Source organism: Poecilia reticulata, chromosome 22 (assembly GCF_904066995.2).
Source record: "Poecilia reticulata chromosome 22, P_reticulata-male-v2, whole genome shotgun sequence".
Classification (NCBI taxonomy): Eukaryota; Metazoa; Chordata; class Actinopteri; order Cyprinodontiformes; family Poeciliidae; genus Poecilia; species Poecilia reticulata.
Window position 1 is genome coordinate 10,106,694 of NC_088851.1, and position 8,678 is coordinate 10,115,371.

The 8,678-nt window shown below is 36.7% G+C and overlaps 1 long non-coding RNA gene across 1 annotated transcript; it reads left to right on the forward strand.

Annotated features, from left to right (window-relative positions):
- Positions 1–2,901: 2,901 nt before the first annotated feature.
- LOC103458437 (uncharacterized) lies at positions 2,902–4,892 on the forward strand. Its single transcript, XR_014085924.1, has 2 exons — positions 2,902–3,568; positions 4,340–4,892. It is a non-coding gene; the product is annotated as an uncharacterized LOC103458437 (long non-coding RNA).
- The last annotated feature ends 3,786 nt before the right edge of the window (positions 4,893–8,678 follow it).

An 8,678-nucleotide genomic window follows, 5' to 3' on the forward strand; every position in this document is an offset into this window, starting at 1 on the left:
AGCAGAAGAACTTAAAGCTTGAGGAGCAACGATGCATCCAGATCATGCAAATCCACACCTGCTGAGATGAAACAGGAAACACAGAGATGATTCAGCCAACACTTCATCTACTGACAATATTGAGTTTTTATTTCAACTGAAGATCAAATAATGGATTTATTGATTCTTCATGTTGTCACGTTTATAATGTTTCTTTTTCCCCTAAATGTGATGTGTTGTTATAAACTAAAACACATAAAATCAGCAAATACTTGATGTAAAATAGATCCATACATAGAGCAATATAAGGTTTAAATCTTTGAATTGTAACCTGTATTCATGTTACAATGATCCTCATTATGTTTCTTTCTGGTATGTTAAGATTATCAAAGTGACTTTGATCTATTTGGATTTGTTTTTTAAAAATGTGTTTATTATTTATAATTTAATTTTACACTATAGGATGCAGAACCATTTTATATTCTTCTTTAAATCATATTTGTAATTAATGTTGATAATAAATGTAAAAAAACAAACAAACCTGAACACACATTCTGAAGAATATTATAAATGTTGTTTATTGAACAGCTGATCAATTTCACTTCATTGATGTTCTTCAATAACCACTAAATTAAATAGATTCTCATTATTTTCTTCAAAAGTCACCAGGTTCAACCACATTACAGCTTAAGTTTTAAAGTTAATATTTTTGGATGATACTCTTGTAATAGATCGGCCATTCTAGTGTAGAAATGATATTTAATTAGAATAAACATGTCTAACTTTGTGTTTCTACATTCCTGGATATTTTCTTGCTTATCATAATCCAGACATTTTGCAACGACTTGATTTACAAAAGTTAGAGACACTTTAGAAAGTGACCTTAATGTATTAATAAAATGATTAAAAACGTGAATTGTTAATAAAAAGAAGACGGGATTGTCACTTATTTTTAATTTACAACTTTTGCATTCCAGAGCACAAAATAGAAAGATAAAATTAAAGAAGTAAAATAAAAACTGACTTTAACATTTGATGATTGGTTTTGAGGAACTTAGAGGAAAATAGGTGAAAGGATAACAACCCAAAACAATAACTCACGTTTATTTGTGAGGACGTCACGAGAAAAAGGTTTTAAACCATCAGAGTCTTACAGCTGCTCTGAAGATAAATAGAAATAGTGATATATTTACTGGACCAAGACATAAAACAGAGGGAGCAAGTCTCTGGAATGACTGGAGGTAGAAAATGTGTTGATCTGTATCAGTGAAAAAAGGAAGTTTTCTTTAAATCTAAAAATATTTCCAGATTTATTTACTTATGTACTTCTACAGGTGCAGGAAAGATCAAAATCAAGTTAAGACCACTTTCCTCTTTTGAAGCGACTTCAACGGCCCCCTGTAGAAGACCAAGCTACAGTGTGTCTCTTGATGTGAGAAAGAATGGCATTGATCATTTTCCAACATGGGAAGCCCAACAGAGACTCAAACACTGCTCTGGAAATCACTTTTCACACATCTACTGTAAAGTGTTTAACGTACATCTTTGCCTGAACAAGGAGAGAAACTCTTTTCGTGCCTACCACGATGTGAAATAAATGGCTGTAAAAAGTTGTTGGTGGAAAAGAAACTAAGAGAAAAAATTGCTAGTGTGTTCCATACTTTCTGAATATAGGCAACATTTGTTTTTGCATCTAAAAATCACATTGTTGTGAGCCAAAAGTTCTAAGAAAAGCCTGGCGTATCAAATGTGCTACAAAAAATGTAGCAAAGTAAATGAGATGGCAAAAATAGTTTTTTTTTAATTTTGCTTCAAGGCGTCATGAAGATCCTAGTTCTAAAAAAATAGAATTATCTGACTATTTTTTGATGGGTCGGGCTTTATAGGGTTAATATTTGGTTGTTAGAGGTGAAAGGATGAAAACCCAAAACTCATATTTTTATTTGTTCAGACGTCATGGGATAAAACAGAAGAAATGCTTTTTAAAACATTTCTCATTTTATAAAATGAGAAAAGTACAGCTGCTCTGAAGATAAATAGAGATAATGATACATTTACTGGATGAAGAGATAAAACAGAGGGAGCAAATCTGGTCACTGGAATGACTGGAGGTAGAAAATGTGTTGATCTGTATCAGTGAAGAAAGTAAGTTTTCTTTAAATGTAAAAATATTTCCAGATTTATTTACTGTGCCAGCAAAAAAATGTTTGTCAGTCAATATATTTTCTTTTACTTTCAGTAATTATGTCTTTATATCTTCTTACATTTTAATCTGTTTAGATATGTTAGAGTTTCTCTGCGTTCAGTGGTCTGGATCAGAGTCTGTTCAGTTTCTGCTCTAACAGCTCAGAGTGTCTGCAGTTTGATTGAGGGAGGTTTTTGTACGGCTACTAATCATTGTGTGAACACATTGGCACTATTTACTTCATGGAGACTTTTACAGTAATAAACTGCTGCATCTTCAGTCTCAACTCCTCTGATGGTCAAAGAGAAGTCTGTGTCTTTTCCACTGCCACTAAACCGAGCTGGAGTTCCTGACTGGCGTAAGCTGACAGAGTGTATCAGGAGCTTTGGAGGCTGTCCTGGTTTCTGCTGATACCAGAACATACATTGACCATTACTACATGATGCTACACTTGGGTTTGTCTGACAGTTCAGTCTGACAGTGGATCCTGGTGGAACCGTCTCCACTGCAGGTTGAGTCACAGTGATCTGAGCTTTGCATCCTGCAGACAAAAACAAATCCTTCATTTGTCAGCAGAAAGAAAGGAGAGAAAAGGCAGAACATCATGTTAGAAATGTTGCTGAGTGAATGAACCTGTAAAGCAGCAGCAGCAGGTCAGCGTCCAGATGAGGATGGTGATGAGGGTCATGGTGCTTGTTGCTTCTGCTGGCTTGACTGACAGATCTGAGTCCTGCAGTGTTGAACTCACAGGACTATAAACCTTCTCAGTTCACTGGAGGATCAGCTGACCATGCAAAGCCTCCACTCTATGGAAATCATCTCTCTGCTCTCAGCACCAGACAAACAGAGACACTGAACCAACACTAATAGATACTGGATTTAAACTCTCATCATCTTGTTGGAAGAGAAGAGAATAAAACAGAAACAACATGAAGGATTTTCACTTCTTGGATTAAAATTTAATTTCTCTTGGATATACAAGGATAATTGTAATATTCTACTAAAATTTATAGGTAAATATATAATATATCAATGTAATTTGATGCTTTTTAAAGGTTTTTATGAATTAAATTATACTGAAAAACTGTTTTAACCATGTAAACTTAATAGAAGCTGCAATGTTAAACAATGTTGCGATGCAGTAGAGGAGAGAAAGTAACTTTTACTTTTCATTGGTAATAAAATAAAAATATTCTCCTAAATTATGAAGCAATTTAAATCTGAATTAATGTTAAATGATTTGCAGATTAAATACAGTTTAAACTGGGATTTTTAATCACTTTAAAAACATAATTTCAGCAGCTAAATGTCTCCTGACAGTGCAGGAGGTTTTTGTACGGCCTCTCAATGAGTTTGTATCACTGTGGTACACTTTTGGTGGAGGAACCAAACTCATCGTTCACTGTAAGTATCACCATTTAATTTGATATAAATCAAAATTAATTTCTACTCTTTATGTGATCAAACGTATTTTTGTTAGCATTTTATATGTTGTTTGTTTTTTGTTTGACTTTGTTACCATTAAGTAAAATATTTTATATGTAATAAATTGTAATGTATTTTATTCTGTTTACCACATTATGTGATTATTTTAAAAGAAACATTACATTAGTTCTGTATTTTTTAATTAAATAGTGATATATTCTTTTCAGACTTTAGCCAAGGTTGCTAATTCTGAAACCACAAATATATATTTAAATTAAAAAAAATTATTGCATTAAAATTTGTTGCCAGTGCTTGTAAAAAACAAATAAATAAAATGTAAAAATATAAACTTTATTTTGAGCTTTAAAAGTTTCCAGTCTGATAGTTTGATGCAGTACAGAGGAAGTGAAACAAACAGATGGAAAATCTTTAACTGTGTTCAGACATTTTGTTTTCATGAACCACATCTTTACAGAACCAACATATTTACAGTAAAATGTTGTTTTATTCACATTAATATTTCATGTCATGTTGCTCCTTTTATTCCTGAGGTCAGAACATTTCAGCTCTGATGTGTTTTTATCTGGAAGATTTGAATAAAAAGCTGAAAGTGAAGTAAACATGGATGAATGAATCCAGCCTCTAAACCATCCGTCTCCTCAGTGTTATTATATTATATCCACTATGATCTGTGTGTGTCCTGACCAGCAGACGTTGATCTGCTCCTCGTGTCTCTGCTCTCCCCTCCAGCCGGCCCCGCGGTCCCACCCTCGGTCTCTCTGCTGCCCCCCTCCTCTGAGCAGCTCTCTGGGGGCTCGGCCACGCTGCTCTGCCTGCTGAGCGGCTACTCTCCTCAGGGAGCCCAGGTGAGCTGGGAGGTGGACGGCACGGCGGTGACAGAGGGGGTCCTGAGCAGCTCGGAGGAGGAGAAGAGCGGACGCTACGGCAGCAGCAGCACCTTAAGCCTGAGCCAGGAGAAGTGGATGAAAGGAGAGCTGTACTCCTGCAGGGTGGTCCATCAGGGCCGCAGCCAGGTCCAGAGCATCCGGAGGAGCCAGTGTGAGGGCCAGAGAGGCTGACTGAGGCCCAGAACAGGAGCTCTTAGTGGGGGAGCAGCAGGAGAAACACCTGCTGCTCTCAGCAACAGGAGTCTGGATGAAGACAAACTAAAGCTTGTGTGATGCAAAACTAAACTGCTGAGAAATGTTCAACAACTTAGACTAATGTGTGAAGCTCAGCAGCTGGATGTGAGTGGGATTCATTTGCTGTGTGTTTTAATAAAGCTTGCTCTGATACATTATAATGGAGAGAGTTTCATTACTGTCATGACAAAGAAGAAGAAAGTTGATTTCATCAAGAGTGGCACTTTAAATAATGGTCATTAAGGTCATTTATCAACATGGGAAATAAAAGCAGACAGTTTCTTTATACTCTTTATGAAATATTTAAAAAATATATATTTATTACAAAATGTATAGATCTCTGCAGCTACGAAAATCATGTCGGCTCTGGATTGTTCAGGTGAGAACAGACAATTTCTGACATAAACTATTCAAGATGAAAGTTTTATTGAATATTAAAAATGTCATCAACATCTGTTGTTTAAATAAGAATTGCTGTCAAATAATGGTGTTTGACTTTAATTTTAGTATCAGATGTTTCTCACTGAGTGAAATATGTTTCATTAAATGAATAAAGTCACACAGTGATTGTTCCTGTTATTATTCAGGGAAAATTACATCAGACATGTTGATGATATTAATTTATCCTGACACTTTATGCAATATGTAATCAGTTTGATTACTGATGTTTAATAAATGTTTTGTTCACCTCAAACTCTATGCTATACTAAATAGTGTTTTCATAGCAATCAAATATATTAAATTTTCTGAGACTTCACTCTCATGAGATGTAAAATAATTTCTGATGAACATAAGACATGTTAATGTGACATATTTTACTCTGAGTTTATTTAAAACTCACTTTAATGTTGATCTTTATTTTCAGTAAATAAATACTTTGTTAGTTTCTTCCATTAGCACTACAGAGTGAACTTCACTGGACCGTAGATCCATGTTCCCGTCTGCAGCAGAAACTCACAGCTGCTGCACAATCTGTGGTCTGACTGAAGGAGGTTTTTGTACGACTTTAAATCACTGTGTGAACACCGTGGCACCATTTACTGCATGTACTCCCATACAGTAATAATCTCCAACATCATCAGCCTGAACTCCACTGATTGTCAGAGTGAACTGAGGCTCTGATCCACTGCTGCTGAAATGACTGGGAGTATCAGTTTGACGGCTGGTGATTTTATAAAATAACAGTTTGGGAGGCTGTCCAGGTTTCTGCTGGTACCAACTCAGATCATCATCAACTCCTGCACTGGCTGAGCAGCTCAGAGAGACCGTCTCCCCCAACGCAGCTGACTTCACTGCTGGAGTCTGAGTCACAGAGGGATTACCATCTGATCCTGCAGGATGGAAACAGTAGGAAACATGTGACTGTCTTTCATCTGAGAACAAGTGAAAACAGAAGCTGGTCGTTCCTCACCTTGCAGCTGGAGCAGCAGCGTGATCAACAGTGGACTCAGAAACATCATGGCTGAGGAAAATCTGACCGTCAGACTGCAGAGGAGCTTCTCTGAGTTTCACTTTAAACTGATCCAGGAGCAGCGAAGCGCAACAATCATTCAAAGCAGCAAACAGTCAAACAGACACCTGCTGTGAGAGGAGATGAAAGGTGAGTCAGATGCAAAATAGGAGGATTCAATATTTATTTATTATTTCAGCACATTTTGTAGTTTTACAAATTATTTTATCTCATTGCATAAACAAAATAAATTATGTCCATCCTCAACTAAAGGAAAAAAGTTTTGGATCACTGTTCATTTGAAAAGGTTTGCAGTTTTATTCAAGTTTGATGATTTAATTGAGATTTAGGTGTGACACAGTTTGCTTTTGAGCGAAAGTCACTGGATAAATGTAGTTCAGTTCACTAAGAAATAAAAAGAAATGCAACAGCCTTGCTTATTAAAAGATTAAAATATGTTCCTAACATGTAAAAAGGTGTTTTGGTAATATTGTCGCAGTAAGGAAACATTCAAGGGTCCACTAAAGGCCCCTGAACCTCCCTTTGGACACCCTCTCTTACCTTGTCAGTGATAGTTTATTTTTCATGAAACATTTAAATCAATGTTGATGCTTTCTTTTACCAGAACACATTTACAAGAAAACAGTCGTTTTCCTGGTGAAACCTGAGAGGAAACCAATAAACTGTGCAGATAAATTCAAACTCATTTACATTTTAAACTTGGTGCTGGAAACATAATGAGAATATTGATGTTTCATTTGATTTGACTTCCAAATTAAAATCATGCTGGTAATAGAAAACTAAAAAGAGATATATTGTGTTTTCTGACACAAATGAACACAGACACATATGCATTCATAATGGACTCTTTTTGTGATTGTAAGAAACCTTTCATATCAAACACAAAATATTAATTGTAGTTAACAAGACACAGCGTGATGGACCATGAGTCTGACTAAAACTAAATGGATGACAGACAAATTCTGGGGTTTGTGTCTGCTTAAGCTCAAATAAGCAACTTCACGTTCAAAAACAAGCCCAAAAGCGCAACCAGCGATTCATTAAATTTGCAAGCGACTTTAGGAAGAAAAAAGAACAAAACAAAAAAACTAAAGCCGCTTATAATAATCGGCTTGGCAACCGAAACACTGTCACATAGAAACGGTGGTCGCTCCCAAGAGGAAATGATATTACTAAGGAAAATAGTAACGCAAAGTGATTTCAACAAGTAATTGTAGTCCGACTATTGGATTTGAAAAAGCAATCCGCTGGATTAAAATTTAATGAAAAAAGTGGTCATACGTGAGTCATCCTCACTGGCTGCAGCTAGCATGTCATGTCATGAATGCTAAGGCTAGTTAACCTAGCCACCAATGACGGTAGATACAACTACCGTAATGCAAGTTGTTTCTGCACTTAGCAGCAAATACATTAGATTGATTTACAACACTAAGCTCAATTGTTTGCTGAAAGAACATGGAAGATGTCGAGGAATATTTTAGCAAAGAGCATCCATCCTAATTTTTTTTATCAGTTTGAACCTATGAGATCATAAAGGCGTTATTGTGTTCCTCTGGTAACTAAGAACATCGATTAGAAGTCATTTATCGATAGTACAATAATTATTCTTAACCAAAATAATAACATTTAAATGTAGTATTCTAAGTAATACTACAGGTATTGCTCGATGCACAAATTGTTGATATTGTTCAGTGATATTTTTATTGTCATGCCACAGGACACCAGGGGGCTCCACCAAGGGGCTCCCCAACGTGCCCCAGGCCTGGCTCCAGAGTGGGACCTCATGTACAACCACTGTTCCAGTGGTTGTATTCATCATAAGGGATCTTTGGGCTGCACTTGGTCTGGTTCCTACCTTAGGACCCGTCTGCATCGGATGGCCGTACCAGAGGCATGAAGCCCCGACAGCATAACTCCTAGGATCAGTGGGACGCTCAAACCAACAACCACAATGGACCTTACCACAGGGTCCGCCTTTCATTGGCTAATGCCCATTTTACGTCACAGCGCAGCTATCACGTGCCTTACCGTCTCACAAACTCATGCTAATGTACATTGTGGACTACCAGACCGACAGAAAGTTTTTGCGTCTGGACTCGAAAAAAAAAAAAGATTTTCCGTCAGTGGGGTATCTGCACAAGCGATGTCAGGTATCCTGATCGTGTTTGTGGAACTAAAATTCACAGATTTCCAAAATCTGAAACGGAAAGCCTTGCTTGGATCAAAGCTTGTGCACGACCACTTTTGCAGCTCGACCGTCATAGTATCAATAAGAACCAATTGTCTGCTGGCGTAAGTATTTTTGCTTTGCTTTCTTTGTGTTTGGCGAATGAAAAAAATAAAGTCAATAATAAACACATCCATTATGAAAACCTTTTAGCCAAGTACAGCATAATGGCAGTACCGATACAACAACTGAAGCCTGTCTGTTACACAGCCTTACGTTAGCTGAACAGATCAATATGCAATGTGTACC